This window comes from Grus americana, chromosome 1, assembly GCF_028858705.1.
Source record: "Grus americana isolate bGruAme1 chromosome 1, bGruAme1.mat, whole genome shotgun sequence".
NCBI classification, from domain to species: Eukaryota; Metazoa; Chordata; class Aves; order Gruiformes; family Gruidae; genus Grus; species Grus americana.
In genome coordinates this window covers 153,818,205-153,845,783 of record NC_072852.1, presented here as the reverse complement: position 1 = coordinate 153,845,783, position 27,579 = coordinate 153,818,205, and the positions used below count along the sequence as shown (strand labels likewise).

The 27,579-nt window shown below is 39.6% G+C and overlaps 1 long non-coding RNA gene across 1 annotated transcript in view; it reads left to right on the top strand.

The window, feature by feature from the left end:
• The window catches only part of LOC129199675 (uncharacterized), a 427,470-nt gene that overhangs the window by 110,945 nt on the left and 288,946 nt on the right, over positions 1 to 27,579 (top strand). The window lies entirely within an intron of this gene.

The following is a 27,579-nucleotide window of genomic DNA, read 5'->3' as shown; positions in this document are numbered from 1 at the left end:
TTATGGATTTCTTTTTCTGTCCTGTTGTGTTGGTTTTGTTTCTCCTTTTAATTATGATGGGAGATGGTCTGTGTGCTTGGTTTAATTGCATTCAGTCTCACCGACTGATATACCGATGTTCTGTACACACTGCATATTTGAGCCATGCATATGGATTTGCCCTTCATTCTACGTGCAATCAATGAAACTTGTTTTAAAAGCCACTACAAAAGGAGAGATCAGTTTCTGCAGACCGTGATTCTCTACGTAGGACAGGATAATGTATCGCAACGCAGAAGCTGAGCAGTGGGTCTCAGGGATTGCCCTTCAGCCAAGAGGAACCGGGAGGTTCCCAGCACCCACAGTCCTTGCTGCGGGGAGTCTGCGAGCTCAGGCACTCATCCCCTCCTCGGTGAGACTGGGTCGGCTTCTGCAGCCAGGAGAGCCAAAAGCATAGCTGGGCCTAACCCTGGTGAATGGCAGTTCCGTGACTGACTGCATCGGAGCCAGGGTTTGGCAGCTCTTTTTGAGGGAAGCTCAGATCCTGATGGTGCCTGATACTTACTGTTTGAGGCCGGCTTTGGTTATTGCCTGTGCTTAATGTATCCTTGAAAATTGCTTATTTGCTGATGGCTGCGTTAAACAATAGAAGCTAGTTACTTACAGGGAACAGTTACTTATGTATGGAAAGTAATTGGTTCCACACTGAAGAAATGATTTATTTCTATTCCACCATTTATTTGGACTGTAAAGTATAGTAATTATTTTATTCCCTTACAGCATAGTTTGTGATATAAATACGTGTTGGATATGTGTGGTTGTTAACAAAAAGATTTAAATGTATTTTGTCTGCTGCTTACAAAAACATCAAGAAATTTTTGGGGTTTTTTTAATATTTCAAAGCTGACAGCACCAGCAAAATTTATGTAGCAAGGAAAAGACTGCTACAAAATACCTAATTATAACAAGAAGAATTACAATTTAACCAGCTTATGGTTATATCTTAAATAATATTGATTTTTAAGCTGAGTGAACTGAGAAATATTATGAATGCTGCTTGTGTATCAAACTTTAAATAAGGAGAAAGGGCATGCCAGCCAGGCCTTAAGTGTTGTTTGCTGTGTAGCATGGTTGTAAAGAAAGTTGTGTGAATTATGGGTTATATTGATTGGGTGGCCTGTTAAAAAAAATCAGGGGAAAGAAGTCAGGTTTTAGGTTAGTACAGAAGGAAAATCTGTTATACTTTCTGGAGGAAGGGGAAAGTTATCTCTGGTGAAACAACAGTTTTAGTGCACCTTGCTGATTTTGGCAGGATGTCTTTTTTTCCCTTTTAAAAAACAATTCAAGTTAGATTTCAGAGTGAAGATTGTTTAAAACAAAATCTGTTGAGATTAATTTTCCCTCCATTGTTACATTTGAAGTTGTTTGCTGAATTTGACCCAAACTGATGATAAAGGCTCTGTTTCAGCAACGACACCATTTCTCTAACAAGTTCTGCTCAGCTCGCCTCGTAACTAACTCAGCGAGCTTCTGCCATGTCTCTGGACCAGACTTCCCTGGTCACCCACCAGGATCATAACCTGGGAAGAGGCAGCTATGGCAGCACCGGAGAAGTAGGGGATGGGCACTAGTGATATCGGATGGTCATCAAACCACTCCTGGTAAATACTACACTTGCCAGGTGCTGATGGCTGCTCCAGGAGACTACTCACTGACTTTGTCCTTGTGTTCCTCTGGTCCTCCTCTACAGCTGCTCCTTATCCTGCCAGCAGTCCTTTCTTTATCATTTGTATAATTAATGTATTTTAATTAGGGTTATTTCTCTCCTTCTAGCCTTGCTGAGTTGATATTTTCCCAATATTGCTTTTTCTAGCATTCCTTCTAGCCTTCATCTCAATACTCCTGTCATTGCCAGCAATGAAGCGAAGCTGGATTTAACCGCAGTGATGTGTCCAGGTGCATCCCAAAGTCCTGGTCCCTTAAGCATATAGAGATAGTCTAGATAGTATATGAGTATACCAGACAGTCTGCCCTCCGACTACATGCCAGACTTGTATTTGGTGGAGATCACAGTGTTGGGAGAGAAGAGGAAATCTGTATTTATCAAGCAGTGGATCATAACATAAACCAGCACTGAGATGCGTTTAGGCCCATACTCTTGCATCCCTCAATTCGTATTTAAGGACAGCCATCCAGATTCATTCAGAACATCCTTGGATGTGTTATTACAGATGTTTTCGTGTCAAACATTTGGTTTTCAAAAAAATGAAACAATTCTGGAAATCATCTGTTTCTTACTGTGAATGCATGGGACTTTTTAGTCTCCCTGTGACTGAATTAAAGCAAGAGTCCTTCCTGCATGATTTTTTGTCACTTGACAAGAGTTTGGAAAACCTGACACAGTTCAGAAAATAAAGAAGTTCCTGTTCAACAGACCAACCAAAATATACAAAACAGCTGAATTTCTACGTAGTGTATGTCTAAATATGTTCTCCATCAGAAAATAGCAATTATTGAATACATCATGTACAATGACATCAGGGAGCAAAATGTTCCTCATGCTGCCCAATGGACCATGCTGGAACACCTGTTTCATATCACGAAACCATTTATAATTACTACCAAAGAAGTGAGAGCTGAAATGGCATCATTAAATCTAATTCTGCCACTCATGTCTTTGTTGAAAAAAATCCCTAAGGGGGAGGGGGGAGAAATAAAACATATTAAAAACACATTCACTTATTTTCCAGTGTGTTAAATCTTTGAGCCATAGAAACAAGCAAATATTGATACTACATGTAGTCTCAGAGCTGATAGTTACTTCCATGACTCTACATTGACAAATAGTCATTAAATATCTTTCTTTTTTCCTCCTGGAAAATGATGAGGCAGTGGAACTTTCAAACAACCACACATTTTTCTATTACCTGCCTTGGACTCTACCCCTTGTAAAAATCAGGTCTTGTGCTTTTTTAATTGTTTCTATGTCAGTAAGTAGTTTTAAAGCAGTAAACCTCTTTTGTGCTTTTTTTTTATATTCTTTTGTGCTCTTTTTTATATTCTTTTATATTCCAGGGTACTTCAATGGCCCTTATAGTAAATATCCACCTTCACCTATAACTAGATGGGGTTTGTGTCTCAGGCTTTCATGCTGCTGCCTGGCCAAGGGAAGTCACGTACTCAGGAGATTCATGCTTTGCTATTACATTTCATCAGATTTTGGCTTGAGTGGAAGAAATTCAATATTAGAAAAAGAAAAAGAAAAAAAAGGAGAAAAAAAAAGGAAAGTAGCTGTAGGTATCGATGAAGCAGGGGCAGATGTGCAGCCCTCTGAAGCCATCTGGTACCTCTGCCCACATTAAAATATCAAGGTATGGTCTGAGATGCTTTGTTTGAACACAAGGCCTAGTACAACGGCACTGGATGTACACAAGTTATTTTTGCTTAAAGTACATCATCTTCTTATCTCTAGTTCAGCAAGAACTAACTTCCCATTGACTGCAAAATATACTTTAAAGTATATTTTGATTATTTGAAGCTGTCCATGGGAATTGCCTAGAGCAGGCTATTCCTCCAGCCATTATCCCAAGACATCCTACTCTCAATACTTTTTAATTGGGCAGAAGGAGGATACTTAAGCACAGGCCACATTTTCATGAGTTGGGACTATGGTACTTCTCTCCCAAACAGTAACAAACATCTCCCCACTTCTATCACTGACTGGCAAACTCACTGCTTTCGATGGATTTTGATCCTGTTATTTCTGTGAAGAAGGGAATGTACAGATTATGACATTTCTGTTCCTGTACGTTAAAGAAGTGCTGAAATACTTTAACAGTAAAACCATGCATTGTACCTTGACAAGTATCAGTTTGACTAAATAATGGACTCATAGAATCATAGAATCATAGAATATCCTGAGTTGGAAAGGACTCATAACAATCATCGAGTCCAGCTCCTGGCTCCACACAGGACCAGCCGAATCAGAGCAAATGACTGAGAGCATTATCCAGACGCTTCTTGAACTCAGTCAAGCTCGGGGCTGTGACCACTTCCCTGGGGAGCCTGTTCCAGTGCCCAACCACCCTCTCAGTGAAGAACCTTTTCCTAATACCCAACCTAAACCTCCCCCGTCGCAGCTTCATGCCGTTCCCTCGGGTTCTATCACTGGTCACCAGAGGGAGGAGATCAGCGCCTGCCCCTTTGCTCCCCCTCGTGAGGAAGCTGTAGGCCGCGATGAGGTCTCCACTCAGCCTCCTCTTCTCTAGGCTGAACAAACCAAGGGACTTCAGCCTCTCCTCATACATCTTCCTCTCTAGACCCTTCACCGTCTTTGTTGCCCTCCTTTGGACACTCTCCAATAGTTTTATGTCCTTTTTGTACTGTGGTGCCCAAAACTGCACACAGTACCTGAGGTGAGGCCGCACCAGTGCAGTGTAGAGTGGGACAATCACCTCCCTAGGCGGGCTAGCAATGCCATGCTTGATGCACCCCAGGATATGGTGGCCTTCCTTGCAGCCTGGGCACACTGCTGACTCATGTTCAACTTGCTGTCAACCAAGACACCCAAGTCCCTTTCAGCATGGCTGGTCTCCAGCGTCTCATCGCCCAGTCTGTGTGTATCACCAGGATTGGAAGAAGGAGATGATGCACAGCTATAAAAGAGATGAATTTGACATGACTAGAAGAGGGCAGTCAGCAGAAAGTTTCCAAATGGGTGATGGGATCACAGTTGCAGGCTAAACCCACAGTTCTAGCAAATGCCAGAAAAGCTAGGAAAGAGAGATTATTAAAGCTCAGTGAGAGTCTTGGAAGAGAGCTCTGCAGTGGTGTCCATGACTGAGTTTTTAAATCTAAAATGACATGGGAAACAGAAGACAAGTGGGCGAGTCCAAAATGAAGACCACCTACTTGGCAGAAAGGCTAGTGATACTATGGACAGAGATGAGGTTTGAGAGGATTTTGAGTGATAGCTTTGGAGTTAGTTTATTTATTTTGTGAAGTATTTACTGTTTACACTATTTTATGAGGTTTGGGCTCATCTTTGTGTGGTTTTCAGTGGTAGAAACCTTGTTCTGATATTGTGCAGGCTGTAGCCTACATGCTGGGGTAGCTAGGACCATTTGCTGATAACCCCAATTTACCTCCTAAATTCTTCACTGACTCCTGTAAGGACTAATTGAAACTCTTTCCAATTCTGCTGTTTAACTGAGAAACAATTATTGCCATCAATAGCAAAGGTCATGTATGCAACTGCTAGCTATTTTCTTGCCTGGGCAGGTGGTCACCAGTTTTCTTTCCCTTAGAGGCAGTCCTGCTATGGTGGAACAGAAGGGGAAAAAGCAACGAGTCTTACTACCACCAAGGAAAGCACATTGAGAGCTCAATTTTCTCTTGTCACTGTCCTTCTGTAGTCTTCTAAAGCTCCACTGCTGGCTCAGCTAGTTTGTGGCAGTGCACGGTCCCATTACTGCCAGAGCAGTACGGGGACAGGTACAGACAGCTGCACGCTGGTGTACATGAACCGATTCCAGGTTCAAAGTAGTGCAGACACTTTAGTAGCTTTGCCTAGACCAGCATGGCTGTGCTGCCTCTGAACTGGTGCGTGGTCTTGTCTTGCTGGCACAGAGGAGTTGCATTGTAGTTTGGCTCAGGAACGTGTGTTTGAACCTGTCACCCTTTTGACTCCATGTAATGCACTGTGGTTCCCACTGCAGAGCAGTCTCCTAGATTGTGAATTTGATTTTTTTTGGATGAAATTAAACTGGAAGATGCATTCTGGGAGGTGACCTTATGCACTGACCACTAATAGGCATGTTGCCTCTGGAACAGAGCAGAGCCAGTCTGAAATAAAACCACCTGAAGAGTGCAGAGTTTAGGTCCCCTGCACCAACTGCTTCTCCTTGCAAATCTTCACCCACTGGGCCACTACTTGCCAAATAATCACAGCTTATGTGATCAGCAGGGCAAGGGGCAACATGTGGGTTACTTCTGTAAAGGTGTCATCTCACAGTTTATTTAGTAAAGTACTATCTCGGCTACACCAACACTGTTGCAGTTCAGCTGCCTCTTGTGGTTTTTATAGCTGTATTTGATACACAATAGATGAGCATTTTATGGTTATATGCATGTGCGTGTATGTGTGTGTATATGCATACAAACATAAACAAACCTACTGTTTGGATGTTTTATAACATAAGGTAATGTACTAGATTTTTAATCAGAGCATCCCTTTGTCATAATGCAAAACTAATTGTGTTGTGTACTGGAGGTCAAAGTTGTTATAATAAAACATCCATCCTCGAGCTTTTTAGAGGAACCTGTTTAAAAAGGTTAAAGTGGGTAATTATCACAACCCTAATTTACAACTACTTGGCAATAAGAGTTGCTTTTCAATGAACCATTTATTCATGATCTGCTGCTTCACACTGCAGGATTCTTCTTGACTAGGTTAGAAAATGTAATTAATAAATGATAGGATTATTTATGGTTCACGGTGCCAGATTGGGAAATACAATGATATACAGAATGAGCTAAAAATTATTCTTACAAGCAGCATCTTGGGTTTTAATCCATGGATTTGATTGTCACATTACTTGATATGGTGTGGTGAACTCCTGATGGTATTCATAGGACATTATTTTGTTTGTCATCCTAGCTCTTCTGTGTGCCAACAAAAATGGACATGCTCCTTTGAGAACAGACTTAATGAACGCTGACATGTTAATCTTTTTCTAGTTGAGGTAGGGTGGCATTTTTGTTTGTGCTTAGTTTGACTATATTTGTGATTATCTCAAGCCCCCAGTGGAAACTGAAGACGGTTATATTTCGTAATGATAAGATGATCTTCTTCGAGAATTTATTCTAGTAATACTAGTTATGGAAACATGCCTGCTAAATACAGACTTTCTCAATTTCAAGTTACAAAAATATGCTAAAATGGGATAATATCAGCTCTAATGTATTTATTCATGGAGAAAATGCCTAGACATGTGTGACTGAAGTTGAAATTTTGCTATGACCTTCAAAACCTGTAGGAACCAAGCCTAAGAGGAAAAGCATCCTGAGTGATAACATTTTATATTATTATTGTTATTAATTATTGCTTGGGTAAGAAGTTTTCACGAGGAGAAAAATATTTTGTACACTGATTTCTACACAGTCCTATAGAAAACCAGCATAAAAATCTAAATCTGAGGCATACTGGCTGTCTGCTGTGCTTTCTACTGATAACATACTGGAGCTAATAAAAAAAAAATCTAGGCTTTAGCACTAAGTTGAAATGTACTGTGGACCAATTCAGTTTCCAGTTTATTCTCAGCTCAGATCCCTTTTAAAATGCTTTCCTATAGTGATTAGGATTTCCAACAGTGATTCTAATATATATCTGTGCATGTAGTTGATATTTACAGAAGTGACCTACTAAGAGAATTTAAAAATACCTTTAAGTTTTGATGATGATTTGAATCCCATGGCTTTAGAGTTTCAAATGGAGAATAATGCTGGACATGAGAATAATGGATGAAACACAGGGGAATTACAGAATCACAGAATGGTTAAGGCTGGAGGGCACCTCTGGATGTCATTCAGTCCATCCCCTCTGCTCAAGGAGGGTCACCTACAGCAGGTTGCCCAGGACCACATCCAGATGGGTTTTGAATATCTCCAAAGATGGATATTCCTCAACCTCTCTGGGCAACCTCTTCCAGGGCAAATTTAATACAGATTTAATTGTTTTAACAACATTTAGTTATAAGTATGGGTAAACTTATGCTTTTCTCTGTGTGCATTTGCATATAGATGCATATGTAAAATAAAACTGGGATTTTTTTTTCTTAGTCTGAGATCAAGTTATTGCAGCATTACTGGGTTATAGCTCTAAACACTAATTTAGGCTCAGGTACTGTTTCCTCTGTTGGAAGCAATGGTGCCTGCATTCATTCCTCTTTCCTCTGATTTTGTTTTAGATTAAATGTACAATTTGAAATGCAAAATGGGTGCTTGAATTTATGCACAAATTTATATTAGAAAATGTCAAAAAGATTGTAAAGGTTTCCAAATGAAGGTGAAATAACAAAACAATGATATGGGGGAAACATCTTGCTTTTTTTCTTTAAGCTCTGAAAATTTTCCAAAATGGAAACACTGGATGCTTTGTTCAGTTTCCTTAAGAGGTCCTCTTTATCTACTGTCTTTTCTATGTACCAAGCATACAGATGAATGGGTAAAAAGGCTCTAACTTTTGCAAATACTGCTCTTGGAGTCTACAGGCTCTTTGAACTTCATCATGGCATGTTCTACTTTGTCCCAAGGTTCTCGCATTTTTTGTAATCTGGGAGGATATCCACTTCTGTCTCTGTGATGTGGGATGTTACATGGAGAACCAGCTGTTTTTCAGTCTTCTCCAATGTTTGCAAGGAGTCCGCTGACTCTAGACATGGCTCAGGAGGGAAAAGGTGTTAGTATGTTCTCCAGCCTACATACCTTTATACTGTCTTTTTATGTGAGTGTATGAACAAGAATCTTTGAGATGTATAAATCTATCTCATTCAAAGCTCCAGGCACTGCAAGCAATAAAAATCCTCTTTATTGTATTGTCCTAAACTTATGGCAGCCCTGCTGTTCCACAGGGCTTCCATAGCAAATCTTCTTCTTGATGAGAGGAATATACACATTAAAAGAGTATTGCTGTGGAAAACAAAAAGTTTCCCCTTCTAAAACATCAAAAGGGAATATTTAGCCAGTCTGTAAAGAGACATACTACACTGCTAGCCTTTTTATTACTTTGCTGTTAGTATTTCGTATGGTTTCTTTCCTTGCAAAACTAGTATTTTCAACATTCCCCAAAAATCCCTCACATGCTGCTGTTTGAACGTCTTTGCTGGTTTTTTAATGCTTCAAGCATTCACAGTTATGAGGAAAACTTACGTTTTCTTTCTTGCTTGTACCTGTTTGGTTTTTTTTTTTTTTTTGGTCTTTCTTTTGCATTGACCCAGTTTATGAGAAATAGAGAACTAATTCAAATGCGTTTGAATTAGCTCTTCTGGATACATACATAGTTCTCATTTTCCCTGCTAGAAAGAACTAGAAAGGCTATTGTTCTTCTAAACCCATCTTCCCAGACTGCAAATAGGAGTGATAAGGAAGATACCAAAGAGGAAAGCTGTGATTATTTTTCCCTTGTAACTATTTGGGATAGGAGAAGCCCCTATATTCTAAAAATGAGAGACAGCATATGAGAGAAAGTGTCTCCTCTACTTTTCCAAACAAAAAGAGATGAAGTGTTTGTCTTCAGATATCTTCTACTTCTTCCTTCATTTCATAAGGAGGAAGGTGAAGATCCTATAGAAAGGGTGAAGATGTTTGTTACATTTTGCATAGGAATTGTCAAATTAATATTCCTGAGCTGAGTTTTGTTTGAATGACATTCAGCCAATATCTGGTCTGTGAAGAACAGTGGTATTTTTCCTATTTGGTTAAATGTATGATTCAATTCAACCTTTTTCCCTTTTTTTCATTTTTTTTTTTTGCTATTTCTTAGTGATTGACAGTGGGTCAAAAACCTTAGACATTCAACAATTTCTGCCTCAATATTGCGTTCTCTTCTTATGTGTCCTTTTCATCCAAGGTTTTAAATCATTCTGCTTCATTCACCCATAAAGTAAAGTCCCTTTATGTGCAGTTACAGGAGGTCCTTTGCTATCTTTACCTTGCTTCCAGCATTTCTACATAAACACCTGAGGAATTTTTTTCTTTGTGACCTTATTTCTGTCAGGATATTTTTCTTTCTTAGCTCCATTCTCCTATTTCTAATTTAGTTTGCCTCACCTCAGCCTGCCTAGTCCCCTGTGTGGCTGCAAAAGGAAGAGGTAGTGTAATGTTATTTTTAGTGGTGGCTGAATAGTCTTCTATTTTTAATCAGACAGTTTTCATGTTCCATTTCAGGAATGGATTAATGTATCCTCTCATAAATACATGAATTCCTCCTCCCTCATCCCTGTACACACACACCTGCACAAGTGTCAATTTAGGCAAGTCATGTGGCCTAAAATTTCAAAAGATGTTAGATGATTTAAACCAGCCTATTCTTTGGAAATTGCAGGGCATTCGTCCTTTGGTAGATCAGTGCAATGATCAAATTCACTACCCACCTCTGAAAATTAGGCCAAAAGATGCCATTTTCGGAAGCAGAAGGGAGAACAGAAGTGCCTTGCTCCAGCCTGGGCTCTTGGAGATGTGGAGGCCATTGGGCTCAGATTGTTGTTTCCACAGTTGCATGCATGTTTATACAATAAAGGGCAGTCGAGGGCAAAGCAGGTGAAGGAGTGGAAGCACACCCGCCTCCTGTAGAGGATGTGGTTGGAAAGGCACTTTAAATCACTCCCCACCATGCATGACCAAACACCTGCTAAATTACCCTGAAGTTGCAATGTGTGCATTGATGACACACAACTTTGCCTCCTATGGCTGCACTACAGACAGTAGTAGAATTGCTTACAAGGTGGTGCAAACTTGAGGCATTCATGAGACAGCTCATGATACGATTTTCAGTCTTCCTGGATGATTAAGCCTTCATTTCTCCTGTCCTCAGTAACCCAGCTCTTCTCTGCTTTCCTTTCCTTGACATTATGCAGTTCAGCTTCTTTTGATCTTGAATATAGTCATTTCTCAAGCTATTGTATCAGCTGCGAGTCTTTTATTCTTCCTAGAAGTGTGTTGTGGCACATCATCTGCAGAGGGCTCTATCTCTAGAGATACTCTGTAAACCCATTTTGCTATGCATATGCACAATCCCTGCCTGTGAGCAACGTGCCATCTCTCAGCCGCATGGCACGGGAGATAATAGGACTTCACAACCTGCGTGAGTGACTGAAGTTCTGCACAATGAATTGGCTGTGCCTCTTGTGAGCAATCTGATCATCCCAAATAGACCTGCAGTACCATGACATCATATATTGTGTCCGTGTCTCCCTCTCTTTCTCACCTAATCATCCGTAGAATGAAGACACACAATAGTGTGTTTGTGTATCATTTGGGATCAGCAACCAAGTCACCTGTGAATTATACAGGTCAACAGAAATGGAGGTTAAGATTTGGTCCACACGCATTCTTCCTGTGTCATCAGAGATTACAGACAAAACAAACATAGGGATACACCATAGGCATTTATTAAATGTTATTAGAATTCCTTTATTGTGGGGAGAATGAGGAGAGGAAGGATTATGTCTCTGAATGCAAAGCTTATTACATTACTTACTCTGATCCCAAGCCATTTTAATTGATGTAAAATAATGTGTCTCAGTATAAACATGCCACAGTATAAAACTGTCAGGTCCTGGTACTTTGCAGGCATAGGAAATGTTGAGTATGAGTGGAAAATTGAGAATTTCTCCTTAGTAATGCTCCTAAAGCTTTTGAGTGGACTTCTGGAGTGCGTAAACATGGACACTGATTCTTTTCTGCCTTTCCCTGAAATTTATCCCTTCCCTGTCATTTCCCCCTGCTTTTTCTTCTACTCTTCTGAGTAGACCATTGATTTGTAATCGGTGTTCCCCAGTTCCAGTCAGCAGGTTCTCTGCTTCCAGGACTCTATTTCCAAGTTACCAGTATGTTTCCCACCAGGTACTTCCCTAGGTGCTGCCTGTAGTCTATTTTCTGGAATATTTTCTTTGTCTCTAGGAGACTTCTTTCACTTGATGGTTAAGTTTCCACCAAGGCATCAGCTATTTTATCATGGGTGGGAACTGAGGAAACACAGGAGTGTGGCTTAGCTCAAAGTCTTCTGATTTCTTTCAGCATATAAAAGAAGACAGAAAGTGTAGTTCTGGGAAGAAAAGAAATTATGAGTATTAATAATGTCAAAATTACCTGAGAAATGGCTTGTGGGCTTGGAAACATCTTATTTTTTTGCCTGCTGTGTCAGTTGGTCTAATAAATATTAACTCCCCTACAAACTGCCATTTGAAGTGCTTATAGATGAGTTAGAGAGTCAGAGAAAGTAAGTCGGAGAGTTAGAAAAAAGTAAGAGGGACAAAAGATATTACGAAGTGATGATAGCTTCCCAGTTATAACTGCAACTTGCTGATACAGTTAATTAATTAATTAGTTTGCTGGCAAGATATAAAGCAGCTCTGAAAAATGTGGTGGTAACAATACAGGCAATGAAAGCAGAGAAAAAAATTAATGTGATCATCTAAACACAACCACTAAGGCTGGAGAAGAGTGAGAATAGAAAAATGCTATTGGATATTTGAAATTAGGGAGGGGAATACTTGGAGTTAACAAATACAGCAAAATATCAGTAACAGAAGAAAGTATTAAATTATGTAACTTTGCCATCTACACTCAAATCAGAGAGCATCTTGGATCTGCTTCTCACGACATCAAATTCTGCTTTGTTAAGAAAATAAGTGAGGCAGTGTGATAGGTTTGGCTTTTTCCTTTCTAATTTCTGTAACATGCTAAAGAAATTACCCATTGTTTCATGCAACAAATAAGCTATTACACATTTTCACTTCATCTTGTGTATGATTTCACTGTTTACAGTGTGGTATATTTGTTTTCAATGTGCTTGAGCATTTTCAGTAGTTTTTGAGTGTGAAGAGAATAGAGTCCATATAAGGAGCTGGTCTGCCCTTAGCCTCAGTCTACCATTCTAGGTCTTCAAAGATTCTGGAGTCCACTTTCTTTATTTTAAAAAAATAAATAAATAAAACAACCAAATTCTCAATTAAATTCTGACACAGACAGACGTCGTTCCATTGCAGGAACCATTTACTGAAAGACTCTCAGGGAAGTTTGTTGAAGCCATCACACAGGGGGGTTGCAAATTTACCTTTTATTTAGCCCAACATTTACTCATTTAAATTCCTATCCAAACATAAGGAAGAAGCATTCTAACTAGTTTGGAATTACTTTTATTAATACCTATAACTCTCCTACCTCTACCCACATCCTTTCAAAACAATTTGAGACTCTCTTAATACAAACATATTGAGAGATTTGTCATAAATACTGTACTGATTATTATTACTATGAACAATCTGTTCATTGCATTACTGGTATTAGAAATGGAAAGACCAATTAGACCTGTTAACCCATCTTTTTGTCAGTAAGTTGATGGGGAATTACTGAAGCGTAACAATTCTAAGTGGCTTTTCATGTGAATGCCAAGCTAAAATGGATATTCAGAGATGCATTAAGCATTTTTACCTGGCACTGCATTCTTCACTTAAAGATCTACATGTTAATTTGCAGAAGTGCAACATAAACATGGCTCAGGCTTCTGTGCATCCTTTTCCCAATATTTGTACACATGTAAGAGCCAAATAGTAAAATTGTAGGCCAAATGTTGTGAGTAAGGACTAGGAGTACAGTTAACATGGATTACTTGGACATAATACTTAGAGCGATGCATCCGGCAGGTATTGTAAGACTGACTCAAGGATTTAACTACAACAATCACAGGCAAAAATTGTTAGTTGAGATTAATATCTGAATGCATTTAACAGAGGGAATTATTTTAAAAGATCAAGACAGCATTTTTTATGCTGAAGCTTTATTTCAGAAAATGGCTTATTCAAGCAGATAGGAGTTAGGAAAATGGCAGTCAGTGAAAGATAACCGTGCAAATTACCCATGGGAATGGTGCTAGAGAGGAGCAGCAAACAGGATATCTAGAAAAAAGTATGTTTCTTTTACTTCTTGGTGTAATCTAGTCAATATGTAGTTGATATAGTTAGAAATTCTTTGGTAAAGAAATATACAGAGGTGGCTGAAAAATTCTGACAAAATGCTTCTTTCTATGGAATTTGCTGTTCTCTTGAGATCAAATCACTCCTCTCAGATGGCTGGAAACAGAGGGCAGGTTCCTGGAAAGATTGCAGTCGCAGAGCCCTGCCACCTCCCCAGCTAGAGCTTTCTAGATGTGAGGCTGGGAGACAAATTGTTAGAAGGTCTGTCCCACAGCGTGTGGTATCGATTTAGTTTCATTAAGAATCACTAAAATGTGTAACCTTATTCTGCAGCAAAATAAAAACACATTTCCCTAACAAAATCTGTCAGTCAATTGGAATTATGTATTTCCATGCAATTCTGTTTTCGTGGTTCTTTTTAAAATGAAATTACGCTGAAACGTAAGTCTGCTTGCGTGGCCTCCCTCAGTAACCCACTGATCACACTTCTCTGTGCCAGCCTGGGTCAGGTAACATGGTCGTACTGAATATCAGGTACACTGGCAGCAGCAGAACCCCAGTTTAGCAACACATTTACTTGCTACTTTTAGAAAGTTCAGACACAATTTGCCATTGTCAGTAGCATGCTTTTCTCCTCTCCCTGGGGGCAGAAAACGCATTCCCTTGATCCTTGACTTGTTCAGAGGCAATTTGACAAAAGAGGTTTTTCCCTCCATCTGAGAAGAGCCAGTCCCCTTGCTGCAGTAGAGATGAATAAAAAGAACATCATGCATTAAGCTAAGTGACTGAACCAGGAGTTACAGAAATAAATGAACCTCCTTCTCTTGTACCCCTTAGGCACCTGACTGTCTCCTATGTAGGCATACAGAACATCTCAAAAGAAAACAAGTTTATATACTGGCCACTTAGCTATCACTAAGACTTTCAGCAGGTTTCAGGAAGGAATACTATTTAGGAAAACGCACTCTTCTCTTGGCATCATCCCTGGACAAAAGCCCTAGGGACCACTTAGGCTTCCAGGGCAGCGTGAATGCTGAAAACCTCAGTCTCTGTGAAGGCAACAGGGAAGTTGAGATGTTGAGTCATGGAGCCTTACAGGGAGCACCTTGCCAGAAGGTCCAGGGACCCCTGGGGTTGGACTGTTAAGTTCATCACCTTAGCTGATTTGGGCAGCCTCAGACAGTGAGAAGAAGGGCAGCCAGAAGTTTACCCCACACCTGAACATTAAAGGTCGCCTAAGTTAAAATGAAGACATTACTCACAAGTATTAATTGGAAGCTACCTCAGTGAAAAGGCATAGCTAATTGCAATGCTTACACTCAAGAGGAAATGATGTTTACTAATTTCAAGGGCAAAAACATCTTGTCCATCTCTTGACTGCAGTTTCACGCAGACAAGTATGAGTCACGGGGAACACGGTCTAGTGCTTGTGCCTGGGAAGAGCCTGCAAGCCTTTGTGCTCCTCCGCGCTGGCGTTCCCAGAGTATCTGCTCCTCCTTGCAAATTCTGGGAGTGAAATCGGGGGAGACTTTCTAGCGATGTGTGCTGGAGCTGAGTGCCAGCTGGGGCTGGGTTCGGTGAGGAAAGGGGTAGGCAGCTTGGGGCAGCAACCAGCTCAGCCTCATCAGTTAAATCTGCCTGCAGCCCTCAGCTGGAGACCTCCAGCTCCCCAAACGGCTACAAGCACATCTGCATTACAGTCTGTCTTTGTGTGCTGATTTGGGTTTTGTTTTTCTTTTTCCTGACAGGAACGTGTCCATAAAGAAATTGCCTTTACTTTTTGACTTCTTTCAGTTACCCAGTCAAAATAAAAAAAAAGGCTTTATATACAAAATCCTTGACAAATTCCCAGTACTTTTCATATATATGTGAAGATTGCACAAAGAGATTTTTAGATATATTTACATATATGTATAGAACACAGAGCTATCATGACATGAAATACCATTTTCTGAGGTGGCAAAATCAGTCTGGCCAAATGATTCTTGCAGAAATCTGTGATTTAGCTAAGTTTCTGAGATACACTGAATACAAATTTGTGAAGCAAATGTTTGTAAGATACCCCTAAGGTCCAGTCATGAACAGAAAAGATGTTTTAGGAGACTTGTCTTGGTAAAATTTGCAATTATATAGGGAAAGAAAACAAATTAGGCCTTAATCTTAGCAGTAATAGACCTGTGCATGAACACATTTTATAATATGTCTCTTCATAAGCTACGCAGATCAGAATTTAGAACACGAGCCCATCTGCAAACTTTAGGTGAGAGAGAAAAATTCCCAAAAGCAACAAATAAGGGCAGCTAAAATATGCTGTAAGTTAAAACTTTGTATTTCACCTAGAACTGAATTCCAGTCTTACACTAAGTGCATAAAATATTTGTTTGGATTCAGGCCAACATTTCCATGTCTTTAGTGTAAATAAGACATCTCTATGGCAAGTTTGAAGTCAAACGGCTCTATACAAAATGGCAGCAGCATTAATTAAGCATACACTTTTCTAACACCTTGGGATTCTGTGGTCTATTAATTACACGTCAAAATGGTTCCTATTTTGTTGGGGACTCATCAGAGCAGCCCTGTTCCCCACTTTTACTTTGGCTGTAAAGTCAAATATTTAAAAGGTGTTAGTGGAGCTGAAGAGGAGCACAAGAAGTCACTGAATAGGATGATAATTTATTACCCTTTATCAGGCCTTTTTTTTTTGTCTCATCAGGTAAAAGCACGCTGAGTTTAAGTCATTCCTGGCATGTTCAAAATGCAGATGCTGAACTGATTACTCGCCGTGACTCACCTGACTTTGGGGTAGCTTCTGCTCACGTGCAAGTTTGCAAGTGTAGGTGTGGAACTAAACATATATTTAAAATAAACGCAGAGCTGAAATACTGATCCTCACTGGGTACAAGGTTGTTTTGCCTAGTGACATAATTTACAAGATTAGTGGTAGCGCTACTTTAATTAAAACACTTTAACTACTGTTTCACAGCTTGAATATTTTTATGAATTTTTGTGACATTTGTTTCTCTGAACTTATATAAAATCACAGTACTGTAATGAATTGTCTACCATTTTAAAACATGTTCCTTTAAAAAATTTAATTAAAAAAAAAAAACATTATGATTTCACCTCTTCTTTTATCATTTCTCTGTGATTCTTAGACCTCTCAGCAGCAAGTATATTATTTGGACTCACATTTTGTATGCAGTAGGTTAGCATAAAAGCACTATGGTATGTTCAGCCATCTTGGCATTGTCATTTGAGGCTTTTTTTAATTAAAAGTCTGCCTTGGAGTATGTCAAGTGCTCCTGTATTTTTGCCATTCTTCTTATCTCTATGGCAACAAAAATATTTCAACATTTACATGGGCATCATATTCTTTGCTAATGTACTATCTGAACTGTTTGTATGCTGAGAAGGGGAACAGCAGAGATTGGCTTCTGCTGGCTGGGATGCAGGAGTTGTCAAGACAACCAAGAGGCCTAAGGATGTCCTTACTAGTAGCATTAAATTGAAGCTTTAAATTAATTCACCCGCATGTGTTTTTGTAGCTTATGCTGTTAATTGAAATAATAGGAATGACCTTCCCTGTACATTCAGAGCACCTGTCCTATTAAAATTGCATGTGCTATTTACTTAAGTACACTCATCTATCAGACAAATCTAGCGTGAAATAGGGGAAAATGGAAGACACTTATATTGTACTGCTATGTATTGACTTGTAGTAATAGGAGAAGCAGCTTTTCTTGTGTCAAGCTTGAGATAGTTGTGATGAACATTTTATTCTCAAACTTCATTTATTCCTGCTTCCCACTCAAGAGCCTTAAGTCTGCATAACTCCAGACACTACAATTTATTCTTCACTGTAGAATCTAATTGAAATGAATAGTTAAAATTGTTTTTGTGGCTTTAATATACTTGAAGAAGCCGAGTAGCGTGTTTTTGTGTATGCAAGAGACTGTCTTTTTCTTCTCAGCAGAAAAAAACCCAAAACAGTAGGAAACTGTTACTTTTTTGTTCAAATCATAATCTTGCACTGACTTCATTTGTGAAGTTACGTTTAATTTCTTTTTAAAAATAATTTTATACAGGAGCTGGTTGAACTTTCTGTGTCTGATCTTTTAGATTTGCACAGGCAAGTGCATAGCCACACCAGAGGGAAAAGATTATATGACATGTGTACATTTGTTTTCCTTCCCAAAAGAAACCACAATCTGCAAACAGCTGTTTTGCTGAAATTCACAAGTTTCATGTATGTCAAACATTCAATCATTTTTAAACTGGGCAATGATGGACAAAGATGCACAAGTTCTTAAAGGACTGAAAGGATTTCATCCTTCTCTGCAACAAGTTTAAAATACAAGTTTCTACCCTGTATCCTCCTGGAACACTTTTCATTTCAGAAAGAGGGAAATACACTTCTAGTTGCCATTGCCTTTATGCTCTTAGGTAGATCATAAAGCTATAGAAACTTTGGGAATATTCGATGCGTTGATGCACAAATCTATGTAATTATACTGATGTACACCAGCCCAGATGCTAACCAGTAAATGAATGAACCCTTGAAGTATGTTTGTTGGGCAGAAAAATATTCATCTTTCTTCACAGATTAGGAAACAGAGAGGAATGATTTATGTGTTACTTCAGGATTACTGAGAGTGCCGATATTAAAATGGGGATCTGATCTCCCTGTAGTAGAGAACGCAGGTGAAGTTTCTTGGGCATTTCTTGCTGCAATGGCTGGAGCGTGTCCCTGAGGAAGGGTGGCTCGCCTGTCACAGTCGTACTTTGCTGCGTGCAGAAACTCAAATGTAAGCCACTAACAGAACGGTACCAAAATTGGTAAAAACAAATGTACTGTGTAAACAGGAATACCACAGCATGATCTGGAAATGCTATAAAGTTGTTTCCGTCTTTATGAAGGGACTGATTAACGGGAGAGGGCAGGAGGCAGACAGGCACCCTCTCTTATTCCCCTGGCTCCTGTTAGTCTCTCCAAGACTCATGCCATCTCGGTGCCGTGTGACAGGCATGCAGCAGTCTCCACATCAACACTGTGGCTGCAACCAGTTTACTGTATGCATGTTAATGCTCGCTCCCATTGGTATTTGAAACATCTGTGAGTGCTCAGCACATCTGAAAATCAGACCATTTAATTCTAGGTAAATATAGATTAAGGGTCTTTAAATTTAGGTGTGCAGGTTTGAATGTTTTGGATCAAACCTCTCCATCAGCCTGCAATCAACAGTGCTATATAGAGATGATATTGCAGACTAAGATACAATCAGATCAGAATTATTTGCAGAAATAAGTCCGTAACACAATACATTAAGCTCACTTTAAAATAAAATTCTTAGAGTGTAGTTGCATACAACACATTTTACTAAACTTAAACTGGCAAATCCATAGCTAATGGCGATGGGTCTACATCTAAAAGAAAAGCGTTACTCTCTTTGCTACGTGCAGACTAAAAATACCCATTTGATCCAACCACAGCTTCTGGCTATGCACTAAAAGACTGTTGGTAACACCGAAGCCATCTTACTTTGCTGAGATGTACAACTGAAGGCATAAAACCATGGACCAGAACAGCTTGTCGTTGTTTCCCTGTTTTCAGCACCCCTGGATATTTTACTGACGCTCAGGGTCTCCTTTCATAGTCTCTCTCTTGGTGTTTTTGCAAGGAGCTGGAAGACTGCTCCCTTGTTGCTGCATCATATAACTGTGCTGAACAGGAATGATGCCGAAATAAGATTGTGGAGGATAGTTTGGTCAAATCAAAATAACCTACCTACTTTCTGGACAAGCCAGAAGAGGAGCAGGGCTCCACTACACCTGTCTCAGGTGCACGTATATCATACCAATATCAAAGGGCTGCAGGGATCAGCATGAATGACTTGAACTCATGATGTCATTTTTGCTCCCTTTGTAATTTTAAAGGGATCTTAAACTAGGATAAAAGTGGGCTTTAAAACTGATGGAAGGGAGGGGCTATGCTACAGTGGCATTGAGATAAGTACAAATTCGACCATTATCACTTTCCTTCTCTGAAAGAAAATGGTAGAGGAACAGAGACAGAACAGTCTCCATAGCATCTCTAGGGTTGGCATCAGACTGGTGAGAGTCACAGAATTTGTAGGAGCCCATACTTTTAGAGATGGATGCCATCCCACATCCTTCTCAATCTCTGGTTCAAGAGATGGAGACTGATAGCAGGAGAGTCTCACTTAAGGAGGTCCCTAACCACAACCTCCTTAAAGAATATGTCACTGATTTCTGTGAGAAATTATCTCAGTGTTTCTTCTAGGGGCATGACACTTTCCAGCCATTGCAGTAGTACAGCTGAGACTGACAGGGACCAAAAGTCAAGCACAGAAGAGAAAATGGTCTGTCATCGTAGGTCAGGCATTTCAGGTGGCATTTGAATGATAGGATCTGCAAAGTCACATGAAAGTTCCTTATAGCAGGAAGAAAAATTCACTGGCCTGAATCAAATTCCTCCAAGGCTTTGGGGCATCTGGATGAATTTTTCCATTTTGGACCTATATCCAGATTTCCTGCAGGCAGAACTGGCCTATGCAACAATCAGCACATGCAAAATCGGTATGGAATATAAATCTGCATATACGGCTCTAAACTAGCACAAACTGACTGTGTCTCAGTCACCTATTAAAATAAAATACAATACTATTTTCGTAATTCAGTATGTCCTTAAAGAGCTCCCTAGCACCTCCCGTAACTTCTTAATGATGAGTCTTGAAATGTCGGCACAGTCCCAGCTCCACATAAACAGCTTACAGACCACTATGTGTTTCACAGATATTCATACCTAAATCTTGTAGCCAGTATACATAATCTCCCGGTTTTCCTCCCATCTTTCTCCTCTTCCCTCCCCTCCCCCCCCCCCCCCCAGTTTTGCTCCCTCTTTTTAGGGCCTGGATATGGCACGGGAGAGTTCCCTTATTAAAGCAGCTTGCCAATGTTTTCTCTGTCTTCAGCACCGTGGGATATTTCATTGACACTCAGGATCTCCTTCGATATTCTCTCTCTGTCTCTCTTGACATTTTTGCAAGGAGGGAGAAAGAGGCTGGGGGAAGGTGCATATAATGCTTCCACTGCTGAGCAGTATGAATTATATCTGCTGGAGTAATAGTGTGAAGTGGCAGGGATCCGTTTTGATGAATCTCATGCTGATTTGTAGCCCCAATTCTAGCTGTAGGTAACACTGAACACCTGTTTGTAGTACTAGAGAGACGGAATAAAGCTCTGTACAGTAAATATGCTGTGTACTGTAGCTGTTTGTTTATTGTCAGATGGTAATTAATTTGCAATTATATTTCGAAACATACCGGAAGAGAAGTGCGCTATAATTCCTACCACCCAGACAGAGGCTCAGCAGTGACACTTGTTAGATTCCGAGCTGGCTGATTCTCTCTTTTCTCATCACTGATTGCTTTTTTCTTTTGTCTCAGCACAAAACAGAAGATTACAAAAGAGACTTCTGCAAAGATTTGTGCCTGGATACTAATGGGTCTGTGCTGCTCTAGAGCAGTACGTCTTAAACACACACACACACACACACACGTGTGAAAGACGTGGTGTGAAGATCTATACGATTTTATGTCTGACGTCCCTTGCTGTACCACCTCATTCACAGTGTTCCACTTCAGAGGAGAGTTTGTGAACCCCATTCTTCATGTCCCACCCATGAAATCCTTGTTTTCTCATCCAAACAGCTCCTTTGCTGGGTTTCTGCTAGCTCGCTTCAAATGAACAGAGGAGCCAGAAGCCCCTGTTTGCCTTCAGTGCCATAGTAATACTGCAAGAAAACAGATGCTGCTGTGTTAGATACTGCAGCAAGTGTTTTCAATGTAGTTTTGCAACCTGATGTTTGGCTCCTCTGACACAGATTTTAGAAATAGCTTCCGACTAGATTGACAGCAAGTTGGTTGCTTCTTCCTTGCCTTTTCCTAAGAGTGATCTATTCTCAGGTCCGTGCTTGATACCAATACATCCAGAATTCTAGGATTTCTTTCCTCCCATGTTTTTTGATTAGGTTTGCAATTTTTATCCTTCTTTTCTTTCATGGTTTTATTAGTATTTCCATATTTTATTATTATTGAATTGGTCTCAAGATATTTTAAAGATATGTATATATGGTTAAATTCAAAATCTAAATTTGAAAGTAGATCCTTATTATCTCACTAAAGCTTAAAGCTTAAATGTACGATCCCATTATTCTGTTTCTGTTGTAACAGAATGGTTGCAGAAAAAAAGCATTTTCCACTGTGCACATTAAGGTTTACTTTGTAGCTGAGAATATGGATCCTAAACTGGTAAAGACTGACTTGTTTTATACAAATTTATGATCAACTGCAAATCTGTGGAATATATAAACAAAAATCCTTTGACAGCAAAATAAGAAATAAATCAATATGTCTCAAAGAGTGCTAACTTAATTTGCAATTATGTCAAGTAAGGAAGAAAAAGAGAAAAATACTGGCTTCCTCTGAAAATCTTCCCAAATACGACATTTCTTTGACATTTTCACATGTGCTGAAAAGTTACTCCTGAGGAATTCATTTCCATTGCTCTCTCTTGGTGTCCAACAGTGACTGATATAAATATTTTATTAGGCAAACCTGCAGGTTTCTGAAGATTATATGTCTTATCAAGTTGACCCTTATAATTATGTTGTCTTCTGTAACTGTGGGATCTCTTTTAATTTTGCAGTCCTTTTGTAAATATTGAACCATTAAAAAATATACAATCACAAGCAAAAACTGACTGTGAGTAAGAAAAGGTGTAAACAGGTCTCTTCTGCTTGCTCAGGAAGATTCTCATTCTGGTTGTTGCTGCAGAGACGATGACTTAATTACAAATTAGTAACCAGTCACAGTGCAGCGTGTCCTTAACTTATTAAAAATCTGTTTTCCCAGGCTCTTTTTCTTTGTTTAAACAATGAAGTTTCCTTTTAAAGTAATCACTTTTTTCTTTCCTGGAACATGGGATTTAATGGGGAAATGTTTCAGCTGCTCAATTTTATGCACAGTGAGCTCAATGAAGGTTTGCAGTTCCATCAAACTGAGATGGACGTTGTATGTAGAGAAGAAAACATTCGCGAATTTTTGTTTGATACAGGAATTTTTTACACAATTTTTTTGTGGAGATTAGCTTTCATTTACATAATTCTGTGGCCTTCTGCTGCAATTATGAAACCATTGCCTCTGTTATTCTCTGCCTCTGCATTCCACAGTTATTTACTTAGAGAAGACTTTTTTTTTTTTTCCTGGGCAGCAGCAGAAGCCATGCAAGCCTCCTATAAAAGAAGAGGCTGGGAGGCCCTGTGCAGATATATACATGCCTTTGTACCATCAATTCCATGCCCCAATGTGTCCCAGTGCATCAGTTCATAAAAAAGGAGATGAGCTAAAATATTGGCCCAGCTACTTAATGCAGATGGGGGTTTTGGCTCACATTCATCCCATTTAAATTTAGTACTTAGCTGACATACCTTACTGAGGGCAATGTTCCTTCTCAGGCAGTGGAGTTCCAGAAAGTGATTAGATGTTAAATGAACCGAATCATCCTCTTAAAGTGTCTTTTTTCCTTCCATAGACTACAGGAACAACTACAACCCTAATTAAGACACCTTAACTCGATGTCTACATTTAGTTGGGATAGACCTTTGCCCATCTATCAGTGAGTGTTGTGTTGTGGCTGCCGTGTTGTGGTGGGTCTCGTGCCAGGCAAAGCAGAATATTTCCAGACTGCTGACTTTTCTGCTTCTGCAGGCTGTTTGTCTCCTGTTTGCTCACAGTTCTCTGCCCAGGTAGGATCTACCAATCCAGAAATAGCCACTAAGATACAGGGCATCTATTTCTAAGTAATTTTTGCTTGGTTTTAAATATAAAACCAGGGAGAAGTCTAATTACATGACACAGAAGATAGTCCCAGGGCTTAAAATTAGTGATATGGGCTACAAAATCACTACAACTTCCCCTTTTTATTTAAGATTTATTTAAGAACTTTGAGGGGACTTTTTGTAAGAATTATTATTGATAAAACAATGGGTAAAAAGTCTTGGATGGAAAGTAATGAAATAGGGACTCAAAAGAAGGGGTGATGCTGCTATATTTGTAGGTCTTTCTAGAGAGGAACTGAGGTGACTTTTGGATTCCTGCTTGGATGACCTGCAAATAGTAGAGAGACACGTGGCAGCAGAAATGGCTTCAGTTTCTAGGCAGACTTGGAAAGACTTGTGCAAACGTGCGATGGTCGTGCACTGACAGAGACTCCCACTGGCTTGTGTGAACTTCACAAGTGAACTATCTTCGATAACACTTGGGGCTTCTCACCTTTCCTCATGTGCACTACTTTTGGTGGTGCAGTGCAATACGTCCAGTGCAATAAAAAGCGGTGGCCTGCTTGGTTTCCTCTGTTAGCAGCCCAGCATCTTCACTGTCTGATATAACGAAACACCTGGTCTCTTCATTATACTCTAGTGCTCAGGTACTCCAAAATCCTCATCATTTGGGAACCTCTGTTTTTCTTTTGCCCCTTCTAATACTTCTAGATATCCTGTAATCCACAAAAGGAACTAAAATGTTAGATGAATGACAAATTATTTTATGGTGGGGTTTTTGGTTTTTTTTTTCAGATCAAATTATTTGAAATACTGTGAATTCTGTGTGACCACCAAATTTTTCTTGTAGTATGAAACATGCTTTTTATGCCCTGGGATATGAGGGAGTGTGAGGGAGCTAAAATAATGTTGGAGGATATAGCAGACTGATAGGAGCCAAATCTAGCACAGTTTTATTGACAGTAGTTTCTAGAGTAAAATATCCCCAGAACATGTTCAGATTAGTCTTGGAGAAAATTTACGGAAATCATTAAAACAAAAAGACTAACAATTGAGCAGTGAAGAAAACTACGGTTCTGGATTTTGAGCTGGCTCCTTGGCCTTTTATTTAGTTGTAAGCATCCGAAAGGAGCTGTGTGCCAGCTGGAATTTCTTATTTACACCCACCCAGAAGCTTTTCTATTTTGACCTTGTGCAATTGCATATGATTCCCCCTGCACAGTCCCTCTATAATTAAATATCTTTGCTGGAGACCAGGGTTTCCAAATGTCAGTGTAGGTAAGTGCAGCACTGCCAGGAGAGCCAAAGGCAGCCTGAGAAGCCAAGAGATTCCCCTGCAACTCTGTGGTGTGGCCAAGAGTCAGGAGATACTGACACTATTGCCAGTAATGGTACCTCTGTACTTTTATATTCAAACAAGATCTGTTCGCTTCAATACAGGTTATATGAGCTATTATAATTTAATTTCTACAGAGCTTAGATTGCTCGTGGCAAGGTGTGAGGTGATAAGACAAAATTTCTTATATTTAGTGTTTCAAGAAGTGTAGGTTGCACACTTGAAACTGATTTACTGATTTAAAACCAACAAATACCAAAGTGGTGAATTTCAATAAAGGCCTCTAAAAGTTCTTGAAAAGAGAGAGCCGCCTGCCTGCGTGCAATGCAGTGAGAGGTGTGGGAGCAGGAAGTGTGCACTGCGTGCCTTACAGACAAGAGGAAGTCCTGGGAAACGGAGGGAGTAAGGCAGAAACAAGGGATAAAGATGCAGACAGAGGCTGCTACCTTATGGGTTCTATTTGTCGCTCTCCTTGCAATCCTAAAACTGCAATAGCGTCAGTGAAATAGCTGCTTTGAGGCTCCTTTTGAAAGATTGTGACACTTTTAACTTCCTAAGCATCCTCCCTGCACAGCTCATTGCAAGGGTTGGGAGGACTTGACTAATAAGCATTATAACTTGTGTTGATGGAAAGCAGTTTACTAGCATGAGTGTGGTAAATCTTGACAGTACTAATTGAAATCTGTGGTGTTTTTTCCAAATATCGTAAAGGTCTCTCACTTTCTAGAAGACCCCATGAAACTGTGTGCATAAGAACTGACAAACTGTTTCTGCGATAGCAGTGGCTGTGATTGCGGTGAGCTTTGTAGTTCCTTGAGGTTACAGAAAAGTGTACTTTTTTTAAACTTCAATAGCAGTTTCTTGTAATATCCTGTCACACACAATGGAAGAAAACCCTACCAAAATTTATAATCTTATAGAGCAAACTAAATCTATACTGTCAAAAAATGACCTAAGCAAATGCTATGTTTTCACTCTTCTCATTTTGTGCACTGAAGAAGATGGGAATCATGTAGGCTGTATCCTAATGCTGCCCATGTTGCAGTGAAAGGAAGCCCACTTTAAATAAACACCAAATCCAATTTCAGTCAGCCCTGTATCTCTCGATTGCAATTTATTTTTCTTTAAATATGCGGAATGAGTCTCAGGGCTTTTCATTTCTTAAGAGATGAACAACTGGAGCACTACGACACATTTATATAATGCTTAATTTCAGAAGCAAGGAAATTAGACAAATGGATATATTGAGCCCAGAATTTAGATCAGGGTTCAGCTTCTGAGCTTAATGTGCTATATTAGCCTTTTAAATTATGTTCCTTTGTTGATGTAGTCTCTATCATCATTACACTCCCTTACCATTGATGTTCTTCATCATGTATCTGTTACAAGTTCTTACTTAGGTGTGGGGGAGGGTGAAGCTAATAAGATTGATGTTGATGATAATAAAACATATCCATCACAACTTCTTTCTCTGTGTCTAGGAAGAGGTAGATTGGTAACTTAGCTCCCTTTCCTCATGGGAAAACTCTCAAAAGGCAAATGTTAGCTGCAAGAATTCATAGTGTGGTGAAGACAGGAAGAAATGAGAAAACTACAGCCCCGTATTACCATCCCTCCACTGAGGTGTAGTAAAGAATATTAGAGAGGATTCCGTGACATTGAACAACACGTATATGATTACACAGAGCTAAAATTTATGTATGCTGCAGCAGATGAGAAGAGGGGGTTTTTGCAACTTTTCCCCCAACTCCTAAAGATGGCTTTCTTCTTCCAGACTTTTTTGTGTCCAGAAACATTTCTTTTTGATACTTGCCAAACTTGAATTTTATTAGACTTAAAAGCTGTAAAAGTTAAATGTTTTCCTTCAAGTTTAACACAATACTTCTTCAGGCTGATGTTTTTTCTTTTTTTCTTCCTTTAATTAAGCAGATATTTTCGTTCACATTTCCCATTTGAACCAGACAAGTTGAAAACAAGTATTATACGTTTTGTTGCTGTTCAGCCAATGAACTAAATACTGAGTGATTAGTATGCTGTTATTTTTTTTCCAGGCTGACATTTTCTGATTGTACATGAATGGCTTTCCACCAACCCCCCTGTGTCTTTAGAAAGAGTCTAGAACAGCTCTTGGTCCCCAGTGCACACCAGTTTTAACCACAAAGGTCTCAGGAAAGTCCATTAGCAGGTAATTAATTTCAGACACAGGAGGAGACATTCAGAGGAGAGCAGACATCCACATCATCTAGTTTGGGTCCTTAATTAAGGTGGGATTCCGAATTGTTGCTTTTAGGATCCTAAGTCCTAGAAAGAGCCAGGAGTCTTCAGAGGGTGATCAGAGCAGCGGCACTGACTGCTTGAAGTGACACTATGTGCGCGTCTCAGGGAAGACAGCAGGTCCGCGTGCTGAAAGGTGCATAAAAGCTTATGCGTGTTGCTGACACAGGGGCATATAGCTCAGCATCCTGCAGCATCAAACAGAGCTTTGCGGTCAGGAAGATATACAGCGCCCTTTGCTAGAGGCATTTTGTCCTTGCAGTATATTGCAGTAATGAAATCTGGATACACTTACAGTAAAATATTTTCTTTTTTCAGCCTTTTATGAGTTGAGAAATACTGATTTCATAAAAGCTCATTTGGTATACAACAAAATCTATCTATTCCTCCAAGAAATTTCTGTTTCTTCATCAGCTGCACTTTCACAAGAGTTTCTC